The sequence below is a fragment of the Sardina pilchardus genome, chromosome 7 (assembly GCF_963854185.1).
Source record: "Sardina pilchardus chromosome 7, fSarPil1.1, whole genome shotgun sequence".
In the NCBI taxonomy this organism is placed as follows: Eukaryota; Metazoa; Chordata; class Actinopteri; order Clupeiformes; family Clupeidae; genus Sardina; species Sardina pilchardus.
This window is the reverse complement of record NC_085000.1, coordinates 32,497,838-32,500,988: the sequence shown is the minus strand read 5'-3', so window position 1 is coordinate 32,500,988 and position 3,151 is coordinate 32,497,838. Positions and strand designations below refer to the sequence as shown.

Here is a 3,151-nt window from a genome sequence, read left to right as displayed (position 1 = left end):
TGTAGAACTGTAGAACTGCAGAACTGTAGAACTGTAGAACTGTAGAACTGCAGAACTACTGTAGAACTGTAGAACTGTAGAACTGTAGAACTGTAGAGCTGCAGAACTGTAGAATGTTTAGCCAAGTTCAATAAAGGCTTTTTAAAAAAAAATACCTTTTCGAGTGCCTCATGCAGACTCACTACCAGATTGAAACTTTGTTGGATCTCCAAACGGATGAGCACCGGAGGTATACTGTACTTATTGAATATCTACACCCAAGCAGCACTCCTGGATATACGAGTTTTTGTAGAACTGTAGAACTGTAGAACTGCAGAGCTGCAGAACTTAGAGCTGTAGAACACTGCAGAACTGTAGAAGGAAACGAACGCGGGGACTCACAAGCAGTTATTTAACTATCAAAGGCATTCATTTTTTTCACCATTTTCGAAACCCCATTCTACGCGCCCCATTCTATTTCCCTAGCTGGCTTCATGGTTGTGTATGTTTGGGAATCTATGATTGAGCTTATTGAGCTTTCTATTGCAGTTTTTTTACAAACATTTATAGACATTTTCAGAACAAAAAACTAAATTGCTCAAACAAAATGCAACATGCCTCAAATCTCCAGCAAAATGGCACACAAAATTCAAAATGTCATAAACATGTCTAAAGCAAACATTTGCCTCTAATTATAAACACTTTTGTCATAATGTGACATTTTGGATATACTGTATTGTGTATACTGTTGCTCAAACCCTAAAGTTCCTCTGTCTGTCATGGGGTTTATGTGTATATTTCCATACACGAGTGACAGTTAAACACTGAAAATTAGTGTATGGCTTTGCAGAGTTGATGTTTGTGATGGTGTTTGAAATAAATGTTTAGAAAATTGTGTGACAATCTAAGATTTAGTGTGTAAGCAGCTGAAAAAACTAAACTCATAGCGAACTGGGCAGATCTTGCATGCCTGCCTGCCTGCCTGTTTGACCTGTGGGAGCCGGTCAGTGCTGAGGATGGGCTGTGGGAATACATGTGCCCACTATGTCTCTGGCACGCGCGCGTACGAAAACCTCCGTTTATTCATGCTAAACTCCACCCGACTCCAGCCATAAAAACTCAGAATCCGTATATCTGGTAAAACCGGCTCTACGAAGACGGGCCATATGCGTCATAGAAGTCTGACATTTAGACTCGCCATTTAGACTCGCCGTTGTTGAAAGAGCAACACGAAATGTTGCAGCCATCGTAAGTTACTTCAAATGTTGTTTTTGTTGACTTGCATACGTTTATTGAAGTTTGAAATGTGTAGACTAATGTTGTATATAGGTTGTATTGATAGCACTCTCCTCCAAATAATGTGTTCATTATCGCATCAAAACCGCGTCGCACAAAGCCCGTGGAGAGCTACAAGGAGTAGTAATACTTCCGCAATTCAGCAATTCATTGAAATATAAGACATTATATGGAACTGATATAACGTAGCTTATAGATAGGAAACCATTAATCTCTTCACAACCACAAGTCAAGTCAAAATCTTGAAAGATTTAACAATTATCAACTGTTGCCTTTACACACACTATGAGTGTCCTTCTGGTATCTTTATGAACTGAAAGTGAATTACATGAGATGATCTCTCAGGTCTGTTTTGCTCTGGGCTACAGTATCATTTTTGATAGAAACCATGTAATCTACAGCTACAGATTGTTTAATTAAATGTGGCATCCTTTGTTCTATTTAGTATTCACACAGGACTAAGGCTCGGGATCATGACGTGAAAACGTCGCGGGCGCAGCCATATTGGCAGCTTCACTCCTTAGTTTACTATGGATTACTATGGATTTACTCCCGCCTATTAGTGTGTTCGTGTTACTTAGTTTTTGCCTTCTTGGTCGTATGTTGCTGTGTAGTGGAGTGTAACAGTGCAACCCACGATCGCAAGAGGAAAAGAATTCATCGCTACTATATTTCTGCTCCTTGTCTTCTGCATCTGAATGAATGGATATTACGTATATACCAATATGTCGGCGATATTCCTAGAATGCAAGGCGTGTGCCCGAGCCCTATTGAAATATCTACAACTGGTAACGGACATATAAACATAATAACATTTGCCATGTGTGGAATATGGAGATGAAGCATGTCTAATGTGCGTATTGATATCGATATTGTAGTGCAGATGCAGAGCACAGTAAACACAGACATGTTCACTTCAGTTCAGAAAGCATTATTTCCCCTCAAGGGGCAATTTCCTCATGCAGGTGTAGTGATCAGAGGACATGACACAACATATGAGACAGAATCAAAGACGGAACAGAGAGGGCTGTAAGGGGGATCAGAGGACATGACACAACATATGAGACAGAATCAAAGAAGGAACAGGACAGACAGGGCTGTAAGGGGGATCAGAGGACATGACACAACATATGAGACAGAATCAAAGAAGGAACAGGACAGACAGGGCTGTAAGGGGGATCAGAGGACATGACACAACATATGAGACAGAATCAAAGAAGGAACAGGACAGACAGGGCTGTAAGGGGGATCAGTCCCAGGAGGGGGCTGGGGGCATATTCAAGTTCAAAAAGTGAATATCCTCAAACGTAAAGGTCACCTTCCTCCTGTTAGTCTAGCCAGAGGACAGAGCAGACCCCTGCCTGAGGGCAGCCATTCATACCTCTATGCAGGACGGGGGTGGAATCATCTAAGATGCAGTTGGCTTTCTTTGGTGTTGCCTTGGCGTGCAGTGATGTGGGTGAAGAGGATGGCCAGTGATTTTAGAACTTGAGTACACACTCCTCTGGAGGTGGTTATTTCTGTTGTTTGAGATGGAGTTATAGCATATTGATGAAGAGCTCAGAAGTACTCATTGAAGTACTTTCAATAAAGGAGGTGTAAAAAATCTGAATAATGGTGGGGCTTTGGTCTGTTTTCTGATCACAGCCTCATGTTACGTAATTGGTCTTCCTGCAGATCACCACAATAGTACTGACCTTAGCTCTCTCTCTCTCTCTCTCTCTCTCTCTCTCTCTCTCTCTCTCTCTCTCTCTCTCTCTCATCAATACAACTCTATAGGAGTCTATGGGATGCCGACTGAATGTACTTTGTACAATACATTCTATCATGGCTACATCATAATATTACTGCAGCACATTTTGTCCTCAAAAAACAT

At 41.3% G+C, this 3,151-nt stretch overlaps 1 protein-coding gene across 1 annotated transcript in view; it reads left to right on the top strand.

Moving 5' to 3' along the window:
• Positions 1–1,171: 1,171 nt before the first annotated feature.
• LOC134087984 (uncharacterized) overlaps positions 1,172–3,151 on the top strand; it is a 12,752-nt gene continuing 10,772 nt past the window's right edge. Inside the window, exon 1 of the mRNA XM_062541864.1 lies at positions 1,172–1,227. The gene's annotated coding sequence lies outside the window, so the exon portion shown is untranslated. The remainder of the gene's footprint in view (positions 1,228–3,151) is intronic.